The sequence below is a fragment of the Stenella coeruleoalba genome, assembly GCF_951394435.1.
Source record: "Stenella coeruleoalba genome assembly, chromosome: 17".
In the NCBI taxonomy this organism is placed as follows: domain Eukaryota; kingdom Metazoa; phylum Chordata; class Mammalia; order Artiodactyla; family Delphinidae; genus Stenella; species Stenella coeruleoalba.
The window spans coordinates 29,292,009-29,314,303 of record NC_137163.1 but is presented as its reverse complement, the minus strand read 5'-3'; the positions used below and the strand labels follow the sequence as shown (position 1 = coordinate 29,314,303).

The following is a 22,295-nucleotide window of genomic DNA, read 5'->3' as shown; positions in this document are numbered from 1 at the left end:
AAATCTAAATCTTGGTTCTCTGGTCTTTTCATTATACCATATTGAACACTTATCTCTGAGAAATATTCAGCCTCCTCTGTAATGAAAAATAAAAGACCATGCTGGGTTAGGGAAATGGGACAAGGAGTGGGAGGGGGGCAGATACCCAAAACACAAGCCTTTAAGGGAATCTTAACGTATAGGCAACAGCATATGAAATGAGCTGCAGAGCCTCAGAGCTAGCTAAAACTATGATCAGTGCTCCTTTGCAAGCTCAAAAAAAGGCACTGAAAATATGGTCCATAAAGCAGCATTTGCCCTTCTTGCCTTGGGGAATGTTTAGTCCTTTATGGTGCCACCTTAGAGAATATGATGGTTGTAAAATAAATGGTACCATAGGGGGCAAGAAGAATTATTAAGTGACTTACTATGAGGGAGCCCGTTAGGCACTTGGGAGAATAAAACTGAGGATATTTTTCATATGCTTGAAAAATACAGAAAGAAGCCTGCACTTCCCTGTCAGTGCACTTAATTCTCCCCCACAACTGTGTGGTGACTACATTTTATTACCCAATTACACATAAGGGGAAACTGCATCCCAGAGAAGTCCGGTCCAAGGCCACACACCACAAAAACAGCCAGACTTGGATTTGAGTGCTGAAGTCCTTAACTTTCACACCAACACTGCTAACCACTTGATAGTTCTGCCAAGTCGTGCTTCATAAGCTGGGTTCCAAATTATTAACAGCTACGTGATTTTTACTGATTTAGTGAACCAAAATACATCCACTATTTTATAATCTATAGTAACACTATTGTCATGTAATAAACATAGCTTAAAACTAAATTCTTCTTTGTAACTTTGGCAGTTCACTTTCTAACAACATTTCTTGCTTATTTCTATTTATCAAACATGAGTCTGTCCCAAGCTAAAGAAAATGAAAGGTCAGAATCAAACTCATATTGTTATTAATAAGTTCTGACTTTGTTCTTGGTCAATATAAGGTAACTCCCCTTCAACCTTTCAAGTCCCCTTCCCAAATTAGAAGTAGGGGGAAAGTTTCAACTCACAAAAATTTATTCTAAAACAAATACAAAATAGATTAGAACACATATCTGGAAATTATCTTAACAAAACTTAAGGTCTCTAGGGTAAATTTAATCTTGGCTTTATTCCAACTGAACTAACATATTTTAACAACAGTGGAAGGGTAGAGGAAAGGAGGGTGGGTTGGAGTAACAGACATCTATTGTTTTAGATTCTGCATCATATGTTCCCTCTTTTCTAAATAACTTCCCTTAACTTTCTTTTGGGAAATTGTCTTTTCCTCCTTCAGAACAAATGCTTTGGGTGGAGTTGTCCCACCCTAACTTCAGGGTAAGGTACATGTTTGAGCCTGACAATCAGAATGCTCTGCTCCTGCTTAGAGAGAATAAATTGTTCAAGAATGGAAAGGTACTGTGAGCAAGGCCAGTAAGTCTCAGTTATGCAATTTTGTCTAACTAGCCTACAAAAGAACTTCCTTTTCCTCTGTGGTAAGCTGGTAACATATATGCCTGACACTGTTGATGCCCCATTTTGCCATCACAAAACTAGAGCCAGTCTAAGATTGAGGCTAAGTCAGAAAGATAGATACGTAGGCCAGGTGATACAGATAGAAGGATACTTTTAGAGCACCTCCGTCCTGTCATGTTTTTAGCCAGATCCACCCTTGGACATTCAGTTATAAATTCTGTGATGTCCCCTTGAGCAGCCCACTTTTTTTTTTTCTTTTGCGTCAATCACATTGATTTAGTTTCTAACAAAACCAAAAAAGTCTTGACTGATAAATCTGATGGATGCTTAGCGAAGGAAGCCTCAGACAGGCACACATTAGCGTATGTTCCTTGCTTATCCAGGGAATTTGGGGCTTTATATAAATGTGTGTATTCTCAAAAATGGCAGATAAGTCTCCATCATGGAGATGATACCTACCATTTACAGCTGACATTTATCCACTGTCTACCATGTGGCAGGCACTGAGCTAAGTGCTTTCCTTTCACAAAAGCGCTTAAATCTCACAACAACTTTATATGGTAGGTATTGTTATAGCCATTTATAGGTAAGACTACCGAGGCTTAGAAAATCCACAACTTGCTCAAGAACAAACAAGAATTTGGCACCCCCAGTGTCAAAACCCAGGTTTTTAACCTCTAACCTTTTCATCTTAAACACTACTTAATTACCCTATGCATTTTATTACATAGGTGCTAAACCTTGTGTGTTTATCCAAACTGCATGGGGAGCATTTTAAAAATGCAGATGGAGGTGCGACACACCAGAACTTTGAATCAGAATTTTCAAGGGTATGTACTAGGAAACTATATATTTTTAAAACTTCCTAGCGTAATTCTGATTCAGGCAAAGAGCAATGCTTCTCAAAGTGTGGTCCACAGAATAACTGCCTATATCAGAACTATTTATGAACAGTCTTCTATGAGATAAGAAAATTATAGCAGAATGCAAATTATCTATGTTGCTAAGCACACTGGTGTGTGTGTGTGTGGGGTATGTGTGTGTTTGTATATGCATATGTGTGTGTGTGTGTGTGTGTATATATATATATATATAAAGAAAGTAATGCTCCAATGCTTTAATTTACATTCTGGTCCTAGCTTCTTACCTTGTTCACAAAATGGCAATTTCCTTGAGTAAAAGTGATTTAGACCATCAAATTATTCTATGCCAGATTCCCTGGTTACCAAGAAATTTCAAATAACAACTTGGTTTCCTATGCAGATTTCTCTCCTGAGAGAAAGTTCACTAATCAGTGAGCTCCAATACAGATGTGCTTGATAATTACATATCAATTTCTTATTCAGTTGGTTAGTGGAGTCAGTTCCCAGACTTTGATTTGCTCTGGGTGTAATAATAATCACGTGCCCCAGTCTCCACAGAGGAGGACACCCTCTGGCATAGAGCGACTATTATATCAATGTTCAGCTGCTTTGTGGTCCTATCTCTGTTAGATACTATCTATTCATCTATTCTGTATTATTGTGCTTTTTAAAAAAAAACTGTAAAAATTAACACCAGCAAAGCAAAATATCTGCTTTATGCCAGTATTTATCACAAAGAGCTTCCCAATTCTGCTGACCCTGTTGTAGAAATAAAGTAGGTCTCCAACCTAGCCTAAAATTCTTATTTGGGCTGTCATGATGAGTAACATGAATCTAACTCTAGCTAATTATTTTTTAATCAAATGGGGCTGCTCTAAGAGTAACTGCTTTTTAATGCAAAAGGTAATGGCACACTGAAGTAGCAAAAACCAGATGTAGTTGATTTAAAGGCTGAGGAGAGAGGCAGAAGTCAAATATACAATGTGTGATTAATAAGGAGGACTACTTTCATCTTAATCTCTAAACATTCCTCTGTAGATGTATAACTGTGAAATCCATCTTCATGTGCTACACTAGCCAGGTTCAGAAAAGACTTGTAACAAATTTGATTGTCTTCATATATTCTGTACTGGTTTCAAAATATGTTTACAGAATATGATGGCTACTTCAAGGTTCAACGTTTTATAAACATCTAAGATGTGAATCTTAAGCTTAGAATTTGCTGACCACAAGAGCTAATGGGTTATAAAGTAGGAGATTCCCAATCTGAATCATAAAATTATTTGACTATACTGTCACTCTCAGTGTCTGACTCCAGAGTTTTATAAAGTATTGGCCAAAAAACTAGTAAGAGGATGTAGGATGTGATTTGAAAGGACATAATAAATGGTAAACGGTGATTTTAACATAAGGAAATAATGTTACATTTGTAAAGTGATTTAGTGTTTACAAAGAGCTTTCATACACTGTCTGACTTGATTCTTATACCAACGTTACAAGGGAAGTATTGACTCCATTTATGGTTTAAGAAATTGAGGCTCAGAGGCCTTAGGTGTCTTGTTAGAAATGAAAGAAAGGACTCAAATCTATCTTCTGACGTTCCACTAACCTCAGAGTTATGGGAACTGTTTCGTTGTTGGATTGGTTGGCTATTTGATTGACTGGTTAAATTGATTTACTGATCTCAGTTTTAGCCAGCTCATTGAAAATTCATTTACTTTTTCCTTTTAGAAAAACATGCAACATTAGAGGGTGATTACTTCACTCTGCTTCACCACATTAGAGGCCAAGTTAATTTGAGATGAGGTGAGAGGTCTAGGGCCAGGTATTTGGAAAGTTCACTTTGCTAGCACTTTTAATACAATGGGTCATTAAAAATCCTCTCATCAACGCCTACCTTTTTTTCTTAGTATGCAGTTTATAATAATATGTGTGTCTTCTTCCTCTGATTTTATTTCTTACAAACTACTGTTAAATATAACAAAGGTAATAACAACAATGACAATATGCTAAGCCTCTACCAAAGCTAGGTTATGTACCAGGTTTTACAAAGATATATCTCACTGACTACTTGTAACAATCCAGCCACTCTATTATTTTTTCTCATTTCACTGATAAGGAAACAGGCTCCAGAAGTTAAGCAAATCACCTGTGATCACATAATAAGCTGCGGTAGAGCTGTTACGCTGCTTTGAAAGAAGCTAGATGGCCCCTCAGGATATGCTCCTTTTATAGGATGGTCACCCATCAAGCACAAGCACACTATCACAAATGTCATAGACAAATTCTGGTAAACACACAATATTCATGCAGGGAATACATAAATTGAAGGCTACAGAATGGATGACGTGAAACTGTCCAAAGACAGATAATTTTTCATTTTTTTATTTAATTATTTTCACAGTGATTGATGGCTGTAATATCCTAGGAAATGTTATAGGTGGTGAGAAAGGAAATGTACAGTCCACTGTATGACAAGTAGCATTATTAAATAGAGAAAAAAATATTTTTAAGAAGTGAAGATTATCATCCATTTGTAGTTCACTCATAAATCGCACACCCATGTCTTTTGCCCAATGACGAGTAGAGAATTAATGCTATCATTTTCCACTACAAAAGAGAGTTCTGGGAAAGATCTCTTACTGGGCCCTCAAAATTCTTGCCACTTCATGTTCATGAGAACCAAAATCTGTGTGAGATTATGATATGTCTTGCATGTGAAACGCATTCTCTATCATTTCACTTCAAGAGGTCACTTCAAGGAATCTCTTAAATCTCTTAAACGACAGCTTATCTTAAAGCACAAAGAACAGAATTTCCCCATGTAATTCTTAAGAAAATAACATTTTAAGCCCTATAAAAATTGACAAAGGCATTGTTCACTTAAAATATGTTGTAGATTAAGTGGACTCTCATTGAATGTTGCTGCATATGGTATTACTCAGTTATGGCAAAACAACCATGAAATAAAGTAAAAGGGTAAATATGGGAAAGCAATAAAAAGGTAAAGCAATGTAAAAAAAAGCCTTAGATATTGATGCTTTTATCAAATATCATTGTTTCATAAATCCGTGGCAATCCTGAAAATGCAACCGAATCTAGGTTTATGGTTTTATAAAAAAGAAGGCTGAGGCCAAATATATTATTTGCCAGAATTTCTATTATTAGAATTTCCAGTATAGTTTTTTTCATGAAATGGAGAAGTATAATTAATCGTCTTTATAGACAATAAATCTACTTAGCTGACATCTGAAACAGCTTTTGTACTGATATGTGTGACATGCATCCCGCTTTTCACTTCAGTATCTGAAAGAATACTACTTACAGAAGAAAGAAAACCATTAGAATAAGTGAGCTGGCAGAGACATTAAATATCATGAGCTCCAAGAATCTCATTTTATAGTCGTGGTGACTGAGGTTCAGAGAGGTTATAGAAAGCAAGGTGAAACAACTAATTAATGTCAGATGTTGGGCTGTGGTCACTCAGTGTGTGGGAAACTCAGACTTAACATCAGCAGGCTGAGTCAACAACAACGGCTGCTGGTATTGCTGGCCTACCCCACATTTCTTTTCCTATCCCTTGTTTCCTGCTACTTGCTTTACTTCTGATGGCTCCTGATTTGAGGCTACCCTTTCACAATACTAATTCATGCTTAGCAGTTTTGGGGGTTTTAACTTTGCTTTCTGGACTCTACCCTTGCTTTCCAGCACGAATGCCCACTAGCTGCCCCTTAGTCAATGAGCCTCAGTCTCCCCCTGATTTTATTCTCCCTATGCATCACCCCACAAATGGAAAACACTGAGACCAGACTCTATATTAGTTCAGGCTTATTAACCCTACATCAGTTCACTTCAGTCCTAGCAAATATGTGATGAACGCATCCTATGCACTAAGTCTGGTACCAGGTATTACCAATACAAAGGGTTGAGCCTTGTCGGAAATAAATGCTTATTAGATGTGTCATTTCAATAGACGGTGAATACTCTGGAGTTTACCTCTGACTATATTTCTTCCTGTAAATATTCGTATCTCTTTTTGATAAGAGAAGCTCTCAGCTACTGAAATTAATAATGTTGGGGGGACGTTTGTTATATTCCTTCCAAAAGAGTAACAGCAACACCCTTGCTGAGGCATATGGAGAAGCTAACTTCAACAGTACCCCAGAAAAATCCCATATGAATAAATTCTTCTTCAATCATTTTCTTGGTTATGACTCTTTTAAGACCACATTTTTGTGGCTGCTGAAAGTTGCCATTTCACATATAGTGCCCCATAGTTGTGTCAGGACCCGGGAAAATCATTCTCTCTTCACATAAACAGATGAGATGTTTCCTGCACCAAAACACACCTCACTAGCCTGGAACCTCTCTTTTACATCCCACCTTTTCACACACAGGAAAAGTCAGAGTCACGAAACTTCAAAAATATTTATAAATGTCTGCTTAATTTTTCTCTTTACATTTTTTAAAGGGAGATGAAATGTAAATAACACACTCAGCCAGGAGTCAGGTTATCTGTGTTTTAATCCAGGTACTATTGTTGATTTACTCTGTGAACTTGGACAAGTCACTTAAGCAAATTGGGTTTTAGATCTTCATATAGAAATGAAGGGCTGGTTTAGATTCTTTTTAATATCTTTTGAAGCTCTCAAATTACTTCATTTAAAACATCCTTTACAAAGCACAGGAGTCTGCAATATTTTAATTTTTATTTATTATAGAAAATCAAAATATGGATGGATATGTCTATAAAATATATAGTACATATCCTTGTGGCAGTTAGAAAACAATGATACAGGAACACAACAGAAAAGTCATGGATCAAATCTCTATAGCACGCACATCTGTTTTAAGATAAAGAGCTAGAACCTCTGATTCCCTTAATCTCCAGGCACCATTCTGCCCAAAATATATTCCTTGCTTTCCTCCAACACAACCTGGCTATCTTCTTATGTTTCTTATGTCAATGAATGGCACTACCACCACCTTCCCATTCATCCAAGTCACAGGAAGCATCTTTGACTATTCCTTATCTTCATTTTCTGTATTTAATCAGCACCAGATTGCGTTGCTTCTGTTTCCTGAAGGGTGCCTAGGTCCATCCCTCTCTCCTCTTCCCCTTCTCTCTGCCATATCTTTTTATCCTCACTGGCACTGACTTAGGGCAGACTCTTGTCATTTTTCTTCTGGATTTGTTAATGGCCTAATAACTGGTCTCCAGAATCCAGACTTGCTTCCTCCAATCTATCATCCGTGGCATAACCAAAGGATTTGATCGATCTAAAACACAGATTTGGCCTTGCCACGCCACTTCTTAAACTCTTTCAGTAGCTTCCACCACCTGCAGCTAAAGTCACAACTCCTTAATCAGCAATGAAGAATCCTTATGATCCAGACTTGGTTTCCCTCTCCCTACATGTACCTTATGCTCCAGACCTACCAAATTATTTGCCTTTTTCTAAACATACATTATTTTCTTTTGCTTCCATGCCTTTGCATATAATTTGTTTTGATGGGAAGGTTCCTTTTCTACCTCATCCTCCCTTCTCCTCGGTTAGGTCCTGATTTTCAATATCAGTTCAAATTTTTTCTCCTCAAGGAAACTTTTCACTTTTAGTTATATTTGTTCCTGAAAGTATGAAATATCACATTAGCAACTTTCAGTGAGGTCTTTTTGAATGTCAATGGGACCAATGTAAATGATGCAAAAGTAGATAGGTCTGAAGACAAATATCCTCACTCATGGGACCACATAATCCTATCTTGTCTTCCTGTACCTTCCCTACTTTTCTTTTCTCAATCATCTCTGTTATGGGTAATTATTTAAATTAAGTAAAATCCAGCAAACACATTGAAAAGGAGCCATGTGTTAATCACTGGACTATACAATGAAAGCAAAAGAATGAGTAAAACTTGACTCTGATGATCAAGACTGTTTATAATGTAAGTGTGATACAAGTGCTGGAATGAAGGTACAAATGTCCTTCCTGCCTGCTGGGGTAGGATGAAGGAAGGAATGACTCTTCTAAATGAGGGAATCAAGGACATCTTCCCAGAAGCAATCCCAAATGAATGTGGCAGGGAGGGCACAAATTTCTTATGTCTGCCTTAGTGCACAAAAATGTGGTCTGGAAAACCTGGAGGATGCGGGGATCAAGAAGGAAGCCAGAAAGACTATGACAGCATGCAAGGAACTGTGCTTGCTTAGGTAAGGTGAGGTGACTTTCCTGACCATCTCTTGAAATGTACTGTTCAGGAAATCAAGAGATAAATCAGTCAGAAGCATGGGCATGCCACTGAGGCCACACACACAGGGCAAGGGCATGCTATCAGATTTTTAATGTGAGATTCATTAGAAAGCTCAGGCAGATAATTCCTTAGCACTTAACTAAATTTTCAAACACACTAAGCATAAAATTTACCCCTTTAATAAAACATATAAGTGCATTTCTGTGTGTGTGTATATATATATGTTGTATTTATTTTCACACATATGCTCTCACACACATATATTCTTATACTCTCAACCTACACGTTTCAGATTTTACCTTCACACTTTGTGGTTCTGTTCATTTCATTGTAGTTTACTTCATTAAAGATTCAAGTAAAATAACTAATGCATCACTTTCCTCTGGATGAGGTATGTTTTATGTCAGATTTAATCAGTATAGATAATGCCTGTTAAACAGTCATGGACAGCTTCAGTATCTGCCAAGCAACTAAGAACCCTTTCTCCCAAATTCTGAATTTACACTTAGATGACAGAAAAAAGGGAAGAACCACAAAGCAATTTTGTATACATGGTTTTTGTATCAGTGAAAGTGATAGTTTTTAAACTAAAGAACATATTGTTTCAAACAGAAAACTGCAAACGTAAATTCCTTTAATTTAATGCTTTTTAGTTTCTTATCTGGAATGAAATTTAACCCCCCACACATTACATAAAATGCATTCTGGTTCACTTAAAAAGAAAGAGCTGTGACATCTGAACTAGAGACCACCCCAACAGACGGTAGGTTGTGGGCAACCGATAGGGTAAAAGAGACTCCACAGAATAATTCTAAGAAACATCTTCTGTAAACTACATTTTTTTCCTCCTATGACAAACGGCAGTGATACAAACAAGTAACTTATGATGTTCATTTTTTTAAGGGAAACCTCCTGTGTTAAATGAAAACACTGCAAGACAGATCATGAAATCTAAGTACTCAGCATACGATATAAGATACACACTAACAAAAATTCAAAAGCCTTAATAATGAAGGAATTTATAGATTTTCAGGAATACCACTAGTAGGTAGAAAAATGCCATCATTTTACTCTGGTGTTTCATATAAAATTGCAAGGTATTAGCACTTAAAATCTAACCTTATTCCAATGAAACCCCGCTGTTCAACATTCTGACTTTTTAGGCTATTACTTTCCCACACATGCTGTTTCTTTTTTTGAAATACAGTTGCTCTATTTGTCTTCCTTATCTTCTATAATATCTCTTAAGTTTACGATGGCGTTTTTAAACTAACTTTTATCTGCTTAAATGTGGCAAAATTAATGGTAAGAGCATGTGTGCATGTATGTATTTTTCCTACAATAGGGGATTCCTCAATGGAATGTACAAGAAGTTTGTACAGTCATAAAACTGTCAAAGTCATTGTATAATACACATTCCAAAGCATTCTGTGTGAGGTCTAATTTTTCCTGAATAATATTTGTTGAGTAGTTTTTATTTAAATTACCTTTGGTCTAAGTACTAGAAAGGTTAGTAGGCTGGAAATAGTTATTCAAAGCATAAGAAAGGGACAGTGATTGCTGACATCTTATAAATGAAATAAAATCCCCATTTTTCCTCACTTTGACCAAAGGATGACAGACACTGGACATTGTTTCTTCTTTCACAAAGACCATTTTGGTGCCCTAGTGATGCTTGTTACATCTCAAGTGTTATTGGAAGGGTGCCCTAATTACCATTACAATGAATTAGTCTCTCTTAGAATTAACCTCACACCACAAGAGAGAATGAAACTGAGCATGAGTAACTGTTTAAAATACCTGCTCCCATTACCACATGTATTGCCAGAGGAATTCTGTAAAAGTTTGTTTTAAAGACTCACTCATCTAGTTTTGGGAGCTGTAGACCACCTCACAGCGTTCCTTTTGATTTCATCCCATCCCCAACAAGCAATGACCACTCAAAACCATTTGTTTTTCACTCACTGAAAGAAGGCTGGTCTACTTTTTGGAAAGTCTAAAGCTTGGAAACTTAGAAATATTTTTTAAATCATGAAATACACTGTTAATAGACACCATAAAGCTAGCATTAAAAAATTAGCAGATGGGGCTTCCCTGGTGGCGCAGTGGTTGAGAGTCCGCCTGCCAATGCAGGGGACACGGGTTCGTGCCCCGGTCCGGGAGGATCCCACATGCCGCGGAGCGGCTGGGCCCGTGGGCCATGGCCGCTGAGCCTGCGCGTCTGGAGAGCAGATGTCATATTTTGACATATTTGGTTTGAATTTTCTTTCTTTTTGTTTTTAGTAAGAAATAAAATGTTATCTGGACAATAACAAAAGCACCCCCTCCAAACACACACACATCCTGAAGTTGATGTGAACTTATACAACATAGGTATATACCTAAAATAATAAGCTATATACTGTCTAGTATATTTTCTAGATTTATAAAAACATTACCTTATTATTAGGCTCCTTAAACTCTCCTATTTTTTAATCAACATTATGTTTTTGAGACTTAGACATATTAGTAGTATAGTTTTATTATGCATTACAGGGAGGAGTCAGGTTTAGTAATTTTAACAGCTAATAGAACAGTCATGTCCCAAGGCTTGACTAACTCAGAAGAGAGGAGTACAAACTCTAAATAGACACATTACCCTGAGTTCTAGCTCTGTCACAAGAAAGAACAAAGTGTTTCTCAGCATCTCCCGAAGCCCCTAGGATTTCTTCTCTAAGGAGCAGAAAGAAAGCTGTATGATGAGTCTTCCCCCATTTATAGACTGTATCTCAAGAATCCATACCAATAATTTTTATATTTGGCAAATAGTTATTTCCCAGAGAGAGCAGTTAGGGGATTGAGAAAGAAAGGGGAAAAAGGAAACAGGTTACCAGATCTAAAACTTGATTCTACAGTCCTTCTCAAACATACATTACTACATTAAGATTTTAAAATAACCATGACATAAATTATAATGACAGCCCTTCCAACTTCTTAGGGAGCCTTTCATTGAATCAACTGTTTAGCCTATATTTTAAGGTATAAAGTGATGAAAAAGTACCAGCTCTCCATGGCTTAAAAAAACAAACCCTTCTGCTTAACATAAGTAGTATACAAAATGATATATGTAGTATGTTCTCAATTATGGTAAGTGTATTCAGATACACATTTGTATGCATTGGAAAAAGAAAAGAAGCACTGAATCATGAACAATGTGTATCTCTGGCTGATGGGATACAGGTGAATTTTATTTTCTTCTTGAAATGGTTTGATATTTTCCACTTTCTTTAAGAAAACAACAATTTAATTTTATATTCAGAAAAAACATAAAGAATGAGAGAATGACATTTGTAAAGACATAAAGATATTAGAATGCATTCACTCAGTGGGAAACTTATAAACATGTGGCAACTTAGTGGTGGCTTAGATCAAATCTGTACCCACAGATGTGCCCCACTGGTTCCATTAGTTTTTTTCCTTTAGTGCTGTCCCCTATCCACCCATTCCCAATTCCCTGGCTTCAAGTGAACTAAAGAAAACAAATAAACAAAAGAGCAGAAACAACCACAGGTAGTTTCTTTGAAGGGGAAGGGTTTTGTGGAAATCTTCGAACAGCAGCCATTATTTATTGAGCACTTCCTATGTGCCAGTCAATGAGCTTTAATTATTCCTCACAGCAGCCCTTTGGAATAGATATTGTTACCATCTCACCAATATGAGATGGGAAAACTTCTGAGAAATGAAGTGATGTGATCAGGGTCACAGAGCCCAAATGCTAGAGGTGGTAGTCTGTTGATACCCCAAGTCCATTCTCTTTCCGCTTCAGTTGGCCTCAGGTCCTTGGTTAGTGCAAGGATCATGATCAGGTCATTTCCTGCCCAAATCTGTCCAGCTGAAGTGTTTTCGTTGGCTAGCACTTTATTTTTTAAGTATAGTTTCAAGTCTTTATCCAGAACTCACAGTTTCCAATTAGCCTACCTCTCTTTCCCTTTAAGCTATTAAGGTAAGCTGCCCTGATCCTAAAGGCATTAGAGTTGCTTCCAGTGTCAGGTAAGGGGAATAATAAAAGTACTTAACATCTGGGGCTTCCCTGGTGGCGCAGTGGTTGAGAGTCCACCTGCTGATGCAGGGGACACGGGTTCGTGCCCCGGTCCGGGAGGATCTCACATGCCGCGGAGTGGCTGGGCCCGTGAGCCATGGCCGCTGAGGCTGCGCGTCCGGAGCCTGTGCTCCGCAACGGGAGAGGCCACAACAGTGAGAGGCCCACGTACCGAAAAAGTATTTAACATCTGACTATCATTTTCCAATGGTAAAAAACAACTCTTTATTCACTTGTTCTCTCTTTTTAAATACAATGAAAAATCCACTTAACCACTATCACGCTTAGGAATACTGAAAGAATGATTGGATCAATACGTAGTAGGCCTTCCTAAACCTATCTAAACTTTGAAGCCTTCCTAAACCAAGCACAAAGTAATTATTTTATATGACAAGGTGACTCATTCTTTCCTCAGCTCCATGATGATATGCTTTTTATGGCCTCATTAATTATCCTTGCTGACAAGTATTAGTGTTTTCTTTCACTTACTCAACCAAAAGAGAGATGCCATCTTCATACAGCATACGGATTAGTACCATGCTTATTCTCTTGTTCATTACACCATCACTCCTTCAAATAAACACAAATGTCAAGTGAATAATTAATGTTCATATACTCATTGAAAGCTTATTATCATAGAGTGTACTCTAATATGATTTAAAATAAGCTTTCCAAGCAATTTTCATCAAAAATCTTCAAGCAAGCCTCTTTTTTGGAAATAAATGTTTTCTAGGTTACTAAATTACAAGTTGCTGAACTATATCTAAATTAAAATTGCTGAACTACATAATTTTTGGTCAAAAAAATTTTACTTCTTAAAAGTAAAGGTGTATTTACAACTAAATACACTTACTGTATTTTACAGATACATATATCTGTATAGAATAATGAATTAGAACATATACGCTAAAGTAGAAGACTGTTTCCCCTTAAAAATGCCATGTCTAATCAAGCAGGTGTAAGATTACAGATAGTAGATTAGATATCAACAAAGACAAACAGGAACATGCGCAGATGTGGGTGTGTAATTATGTATGTTTATATTACATATAGATACATAAATATATACCTGTTACATACTTTCTTATGTGAGATAAACTCAGTTCGGTAAATATCTATTGAGTCACTTTTATGTTTTCTGTGTTAACAGGCCTTGTACCATGAATATATAAAGATGCAAAATATACAGTTATTGCCTAGTCCCTGTCTACTGAGAACGACAAGTATACAAGCAGACAATATCATTATAATGTGGCAGCGGTTAGAATAGAAATAGCCTATACAGGATTGTGAAATATATAACTCAAGTTTATGAAATCCATGACAGTTTTATTTCATATACTCATAGAGAAGAAATAAAGAGTTTTTGACAGGTCTTAGTTAACTCAACGTGACTGCGCACAAATATAATTTGGAAAAAGCATATGTTTAATCACTCTTTCTTCTGTGATATCCCACCCAGGACTGACTGATCTCAGCATTCACAGTTTTAGAAAGGCCTTTTTTTTTTTTTTTAGAATAGCCTTTTTATATTAAAATTATATCAGCATCATTATCTGCGGGAAACCATGAAACCCAAAAATTAACACATTCCAGGATGTCGCTGAGGTCTTTTACATTCTTGACTTCTTAAAGTCAAGGGTTTTCATGCCACAGCATGAGATATGTTATATTAAAAAGTCAGGTAAGTTTGCTACAAAGCCACAATCATATCAGGAAATCACACATTTGTTTTCTTACAACTCTTTCATCTGTAAAATGGAGAGTCAAAGAAGATAGGTAATTTCCACCAAAGAAACAGTGAAATAGAGCTTACAGCAGAACCAGAATTCTCACCCCACCTTGTCCAAATCCAGAGTCTATAGTCCGTGCTAATACACACCATGCCTATCAGCCCAGTTTTAAGGATCTCTCCTATCAGAAGTTAAGATTCACTGTGGTCTATCTGATTTCTTCCAAAGAGGAAGAAAGGTCTTCGTGAACTTGAAAAAGCAGGTGGAATCTTGTGGGGTGTTGTGCTATCTTTAGCATAGTGTTATGGAGAGCTCCCAGAATGTGTCATCAGGAGACCTGGGTGATTTGTTTTTTTTTTTTTTCACTTATCAGCCATATGAACGTTATAGTCTTTTACTTCTCTGAGATACATATTTCTCATCAGGAAGATCATCCTGCTAATTATACCCACCCTAAGTATCTCATAAGTTTGTTGTCATGATCAATGAAATAGTGTGTGAAAATACTTGATCAGCTCTAAGATGCTATGCAAATGACAGATACCTATACTTTGGTCTAGAGACAAGTTGGGAAAGTAGTTTGGAAATCTATTAGAAGTGTGAATTCTCTAGTGTAACTTTATTTATATGTATTTTTTTCAATGAGAAGATAACTAACAGTTAAAATTAGCCATCGCATTATTTCTCTTACCAAATTCAGATTTATAGCCAGCAGCATATGAGAAGAAGCAGTGTATGAGAAAAAAGAGGAAGTTTCAGATTCTGACAGCTTTATACTGGCAACTGATTAACTGTGTGACTTTGAGCAAACTGCTTTCCCTCTCTGTGTCTCAGCTTCTGCATCTAGAAAATGGGATTAATAATGTACCTACATCATAGTATTGTTCAAGGATTAAAAAGGAAATATGGACAGACCTACACTGAAAAATAAAATAATAAACTTCTAATGAAAAGAAATGGGTTTGAACTTTCTCAGCAGGTATGGATGTAAGAGATGGTGTGGTAGAGTTAAAAAAAAAATTAATGAGGAATTCGTTCTTAGAGATATAGCTTCCTAACACTTAGCACTTAGCATGACTATGAAGAAGTTGCTTCACTATTCTGAGCCTTGGTTTCCTCATCTGTAAAGTAAATGTAATAATACTTATGTCAAAGCAGTTTTGTAAAGTGAAAATACTTTGTAAACCATAGCCATACAAAGACAGAAGATTCATTACAGCATATTGTCAATCCCTGATACTACTGCCTGCCTAATGCTAAAGGGTTTTGCAAATCTTCATTCTTAAAGAATTGTATCTTTCCTGTTTACATTATCTCAGGAATCTATGTACCATAGGGTGGCCAAAATGTCTGGGAACAGTTAATAATATTTTATTGTATTTTAATGTAATGTCAGAAAGCCATTTATTATATATATTCACTAATTCTTCCAGACGTTATGGCCACAGGGTGTAAAGAAACCTCTCGTACAACATGTGCTAGCTGTTTCAAACCTTCAGAGGAAACTTTCTCCTTGAGCAAGTTTCACCCAGAAATATCTACAATTATGATTTTGATGATGATAAGATTCTGAATTGTTAGGCCAGCAATGAATAAAGTGAAAGATTGCAGTGAATAAAGTTCCCAGATGTCTTTCATAAAAATACTGGAACCAGGGAGGAGAGGGCAGAATTGGGGGAAGATTGTAAAAGAGAGGAAAAAAAAAGTCTTTCTCTTTAACCTTTTAAACATTACAGTTAATTCAACTAGCTGAACATCTAACTTAAAAGCAGATAAAGTATAAAATTATTCACAATATGAAACTATTCATCACTTTACTTATGATGACAGGAATCTGAAAGTAACAGTATTGCAAGTGTTTAAGTTTTGTTTTGTTTTCTGATAAATTGACTGATAAATTGAAGACGAAGCACTACAAGCCACTGATGATAACTATCAATAAAAATTTAAGACAAAGAAAATATATTAAAACAATAAAAACAGCATTTACTTGTATGGTTCACTACTGGACATTTGGCAAACTTGACAATGTAAGGCCTGAAATGTAGTTTCTTCCAGGAAAAGCATGTTTCCTTTGAGACAGACTGATGTTTAGAATTTCATAAACCTCAGGGGCTTAGCACTTCTTTATTTAATCATACAACTAAAAAGTCCCTGTGGACACTTGCTACGTAAAAAATTCTAAATGAGTAAGTCTGTTGATACTTCTGAGCTTCCTGTGATGCATACCATTAATGCACCTACAACTACTGTGCCATTGGGCATAAAGAAATGAGCCACGTAGTGGTCTGGGGCACATTGAATGGTATCATACGGAAAGGTCATGGCACTACACACACTAGGATTTCATCTTTAAATGTAATTCCAAACAGGAAGAGACTCTCTAGCAAAGAGGCATTAAAGTAGTCCAATTTCCAAAATGTTCAGAGAGACGCAATCACTAGAACAGAATAAGGTTGGTTCTCCTCAGGAGAAATCACACATGTCATAAAGTGAGGCTAGAGTAGTGTGGCTCTTTCATGTCTTTGACTGTGACCCACAGTAAAAGGTATAGTTTTAATCAGGGCAAGGAACAAATACCACACGCACATGCACACAAGAAACAGTTTTTATAAACAATATTTACTCCAGTGACACAGTAAGAACCGGAACCCATGTCTCTGACCCTCGGAGACTTTGATATTTTCTATACTGTTCAATTTTATTTCATTTTTACAAAAAGAATTGACTCAACCAGTTTTTTAGTTTTACAACGTATTAATGGTCATGATGTTCAAAGAAGCACTGAATTGGAAGCTGATGTTCATAAACACTATTTATTATGTCCTCGCTATGTGTGAGGCAACGTGCTGAATAGTTTGTTCACATCATAGCATTTAGTCCTGAAAACATCCATTAGAGATGAGCGCTATTATGTCTATTTCATAGATGAGGCATCTGAGATTAGAACTTGGCTCTGATAGTGCTGCCAGGAAATGGAAAAATCAGGGTTTAGAAGTCAATCCTTTCTCTCACTCAGAATCACACTCACTGTACCACCAAAAAGCCAAAAGTTGATATTTCAGGGCAGATGAGACATATTTCTGACTTGATTAGCACAAAAACTGTTTCTGTACAATAAAGAAACTAGCAGAACCTAACATATGTTCTTTTATGATCATTGTCTATATGTCCTACAAACTCAGTGTAGTACTTCTTAGAACACTTTTTTTTTTCCAACAAAGCTTGCTGTCATTAGTTTAAGTGACCCATTATAGAGCTTATTTGTGTGTTTTATATATCGACATTTCAATAGGATGGATTCTCGCTGGTTATTAAATTTAAAGACAACGTCGGTATGGTAATCAGCTTTTCCTGGAATTCGTATTCTTGTTTAGTCCCCTTCTGCATTCTACCAGAGTCGTCTGTGTGACTAAGACAATAGGGCAGAAGAGATGATGGGTCGCTCTAGTTAAAAGACACTATGGCTTCTCTTTCTCTCTCTCTCTCTCTCTCTCTCTCCCTCTCACCACTCACTCTGGGGTAAGCCATGGCATAAGCAGCCTCATGGAGAAGGCCACATGGTGAGGAACTGAAGCCTCTGGCCAGCAGCCAGGTGAATGAGCTCAGAATGGGTCCTCCAGGCTCAGTCAGGTCTTCAGAGATTGTAGCCCCGGCCAACAGCTTGACTGTAACCTCACAAAGGACCTGGAGCCAGGAACACCCAGCTAAATTGTCCCCAGATCCCTGACTCTCAGAAGCTATGCGAGATGATAAATGTTTGCTGTTTTAAGCTACTAAATGTTGGCACAATTTGTTAGGCAACAAGAGACAATTAATATAAACAGAGCATAAACTTTGCAGTTTGCTATCTCAATAGCGTTTTTGTCTGTATGTGTTGCATAGCACCTTTAAGAGCAAAAATGGAAAGGTAACAGAATACTCAGATTGGAAAAACTAAAGGAAAAACAGAAGCAAACTAAATCATGAATGAGGTAGGAAATCTAATAGTTTTAAATTAGGATTTGAGGTCAAACTACACAGACTAGACAAGAAGCTAGTATACAATTTATGAATCATTGAGACTCCTAAACCAAAGCAGTTAGTATAATAACTTGTCAACCAATCTATTAATTCATCAACATCTCCTTTACTCTTATTCTCCTCAATTAATTATTGGCTATTTTAAAAATCACTGACATCTCCCACTTGAAGCTGAATTAGAAAAGAGAAGAGAATTGAAACTCACACGTGTGAGTTCTGCAACTCTTTGTGGCTTATGGTGGGGCTAGTCATTGAAATTTGAAAAGTAGTCAAACTGATCACCATCATCCTTCCTGAATCTCCCTTCTCCTAAGGAGTGCCCAAGATTCTCATACTGTCTTCCAGCTCCCTAAACCCTTCTACCATGGCATTCACCCAGGTCTGCTTTTCCCTACAATTACTTCTCGTTGCATTAATTCACACAAAGGCATGAATGAGTGATTCCCAACTTACTGCTCTTCCGGCTATTTCGATTTTCTAAAAGACACTTGTTTACTAAATTAAATACTGACTTTTGGGATCTTGCAGAGCATCAGAAGCTGAAGTGAAGGTTTCGTAATTGAAAGTACATGTATCTTACTTGTGTCATACGGACCAAAACTGAAATTTCTATAAAAAAAAAGTCAGTTGGTTTATGATGTTAGGATTGTTGTTCCATTATTTATAAATTTAAATAGGGTTCCTCAACTTCAGCATACTGACATTTAGGACAGTGTTTTGTTGTGTGTGAGTGTGTGGCAGGGTGTCTTATGCATTATAGAATTTTTAGCAGCATTACTGGCCTCCACCCACTAGATGCCAATAGCAACCCCACTGTGACAACCAAAAATGTTTCCAGATGTTGCCAAATGTTTACTGGAAGTCAAGATCATGCCTAGTTGAGAACCACTGATACAAATAATTGCTACAATTTTTGAGCAAGTATGTGTGTGTATGTTTAGTTAGAGGATGTAATAAAATGATTTTAGGAAAGGCTGTGGGGTTACTTAGGATGTGACCACTCTCCTGGTTCTCCTAAAATTACAATCATATCATAGAACCAAATGGATTTACCTAATTTTTATCCAGCATTCTAATAAAAGGCAGAGACTGAAACTGCTAATTTTATTTTAACTCTACTATTTATCAGATAACTTAAATTTGGCTATATTTACAAAACACAAACAGACATTCACATAAAGTGCAGGCTGGAAAGGATCATGGCTGACATTTCCCGAAATTCCCTGTCTTTAAAGACCATGTCCCAGAGGAAAGAAGGTCTCATAGAGATTCAATCACATATTGAAGACTAGAACCCAAGTCTCTGATCCTCATCTGCTCCTCAGTAAGGTAGAAACAACAAAAAATACTTTCCTCTTGGTTAGCAGCTCACCAGCACTGAATGTGATAGGTATTTTCCCTGGGTTTGTGTGTTATATACGTTATATATGCACCTAGAAGCACCAAGTAGAAGACATGAGCTTGACTACCGGAACTCAGCCATGTATTTACATGACCCAAGGGTAAAGCTACATTTCTCTGCCTCAGTATCCTCATCTTGAACATAGGATAACCCAAACTAACGTGAAGGCTTTGTAAACTATCAAATGTGATTAAAATGTGAATTCGCTTATTGTCATGCTAAAATGTTTGAGATAGTTATACAGATGATGAATACAGACTAAAAGTTTATCTCAGATAGAAAAAAGTGATAATCCCAATGCTGTCAAAACTAAATTTACAAAGAGTTTATGTTATTACTGTGATAAGGTGCTAAAAACGGGCTCTTTGACAAAGTGTAAATCCTTTTCCAATTCCTAACTGTTCTTTTCAGTATCTCAATTCCCTACCCTCTTAAGTGGGAATTAACTTCAACACTATTTTTAGTCAAGTACTGAACAGATTTAGCTTTGTGCAAAGGAGAATGCATTTGGAGAAATCTGAAGAAAATATACAAAATTTTAAAGGAACACTAACTATCTTTTTGCCAATGTACTTGTAAGTCATAACATCATATTTAAGATAGAGAAGTTGAGTTTTGAAATATGCTGGAACATGAAAAATAGACAATTGACCACTCTGGGAGTTGGAGAGCAGATGCAGTGATGGTGTGTCTGAGTACAATTATGTTTGTCATGTTGGAAGATGAAATGAGATGTAGGTTTAACGAGTGAAATGATGTCCATGAAAGATCATTCCTAGAAGCAATGCTTCTCTAAAAAGATACCATTTGCAATTCGAGTCTGGGAAAAAAAAAGTTTGATATGTTCTACCCTTATAGAAGGTTTTCTTTCCAGAGGCTCTCTCTCTTTTTTTTTTTTTTTTTTTTGGCCTTTGCTGATGTTATTCATTTTTTAAATTTTGTTTTGAATTTTATTTTTTTATATAGCAGGTTCTTATTAGTTATCTATTTCATACATATTAGTGTATATATGTCATCCCAATCTCCCAATTCATCACGCCACCACCACCACCATCACCACCACCCTCCCCTCCCTGCTTTCCTCCCTTGATGTCCATGCCTTTGTTCTCTACATCTGTGTCTCTAATTCTGCCTTGCAAACCGGTTGGTTCATCTGTACGTTTTTCTAGATTCCACATGTATGTGTTAATATACGATATTTGTTTTTCTCTTTCTGACTTACTTCACTCTGTATGACAGTCTCCAGAGGCTCTCTTGAATGTCTTTTTTAGTGCATAATTAATTTCTGATGGACTGAAGACTTACTAGATTTTTCTAAAGTAAGTCTGCCTTACTTTCCCCTAGGGGACAACTTAGGCTTTCAGGAAAAATCTGACTTACTTTATCTTATAATGGAGTATAAATAAATAATTAAATAGATGAGGGTAGTGATGATTCTTTTTTTATGGTCTCTCATTATTCTCTTAAAAGACAGGTGACCCAGTTAAAGAGAAGTGACTTGGAAAGATGTCACCAGTGTTTAGCATTCAACTCTTGAAATGGCTTCTTCTCTAGTGATAGTCAGCTGTTTGGTTCCACTTCCAAAGAATTTCTGAACTTAGCATCACTTCAGTTGGCTGTTCTAAGAATGCTGACCTTAATTCCCATTTAAGAGAGTGACGGGTTAGGATTAATGTTTCTTCTTTATATATGCTGCCTTGCAAAACCCTTTTCATTTGCTTATAAAAGAAGTTTGCCAAACTCTTTTTATTCAAAGGATTAAGATCAGGTTATTTCCATCCTAAAAGTGATCAAATATAGTTGTGGTAAATAAACAGGAGACCAAACGAGCCAACTGCAATAGACTGTAATATAAGCTACAGACTATTTTATCAGGTATATTTATCAGGAAATTATTATAAGATTAGAAAGTATAATATTTATATTTAATTATACTTTACACAATGGCAGTTCTCATGAGGAAATATACTTTAAAAAAAGACAAACAAATTAAACCAATATATTTACATGCTCTGTACATTCTGGCCCAAGGTCACCAAAGTAGTTATGCAGGCTCTGTCCTGCCCAAGAGCATCTAGCCACAGGTGTGAGTGGATGCTGAAATCAGTCCTCTGTTAGCTCCCTAAATCTCAGTGCTTAGCGCAGGACCAGGGCATTTTCTAATTCTCTCAAAACTCTTATATGGGTTAGTGGTGGTCACTTTTGGACTACCTGAGGTCCCAAATCGCCTTTCATCTAATAGTCCAGATGCAATCTTTCTCTTTTAATAAGACTATCAGAGAAAAGGGGAGCACGTGGCTACAGGCCAAATAGTTGCCTTGCATTTCCCAGCCTGACATGATCCTACACTCACTCCCCAAAAGTTTCTAGGAATAACTATTCTTCCCTGTTAGAAGTTCTGGTGGAAACTGGGGGTAGTATCAGATGTATTTAGCTAGGGGAATAAGAAATG

At 36.7% G+C, this 22,295-nt stretch overlaps 1 protein-coding gene across 10 annotated transcripts in view; it reads right to left on the bottom strand.

Annotated features, from left to right (window-relative positions):
* ANGPT1 (angiopoietin 1) overlaps positions 1-22,295 on the bottom strand; it is a 476,344-nt gene that overhangs the window by 193,485 nt on the left and 260,564 nt on the right. The window lies entirely within an intron of this gene.